At 42.4% G+C, this 451-nt stretch overlaps 1 protein-coding gene across 1 annotated transcript in view; it reads left to right on the top strand.

Annotated features, from left to right (window-relative positions):
- Window positions 1-451, top strand: part of LOC119591519 (sodium channel protein para-like) — a gene marked incomplete in the record, with an annotated part of 263,120 nt that overhangs the window by 197,471 nt on the left and 65,198 nt on the right.

Below are 451 nucleotides of genomic sequence, written 5' to 3'. Positions count from 1 at the left end.
ATTCATCCTCCATTAATAGGTTTCCAGTCATAGACGTTTGGGACAAATCGAATCCAGTCAATTCACTTGTTTAGGTCAGTTTGTTCTCACTTATTTGTTCATGTTCAGATGGGACACGTGTTGTAACCTTTCTTGTTTTCCTTCTTAATTTTATGGGCGGAGACTATTCATTGCAACTCCTCTAGTAGGCGGGGCATGTGTTGTGACTCCTCCCCTTTGTCTGGTGGGGCGGAGCATGTATTACTCCCCCCATTTCTATTGTAGGCGGGGCATGTGTTGTAACTCCTCCTACTCATCTTGTAAGACGAGAATCTAGGTGTTGCATTTCCCTCTGTGGCATTGGCAAGGGTTTCTCAATCAACCTGATCTATTCCTGGAATTTGAGATGTTGATTAGTACTTATTCCTAACTAAGGGGAAATGTAGTGCTTGTGATAATGTAGTATATATCG

Source organism: Penaeus monodon, chromosome 28 (genome assembly GCF_015228065.2).
Source record: "Penaeus monodon isolate SGIC_2016 chromosome 28, NSTDA_Pmon_1, whole genome shotgun sequence".
NCBI lineage: Eukaryota > Metazoa > Arthropoda > Malacostraca > Decapoda > Penaeidae > Penaeus > Penaeus monodon.
The sequence above is the reverse complement of the archived record's forward strand: the minus strand, read 5'-3'. Positions and strand labels throughout refer to the sequence as shown.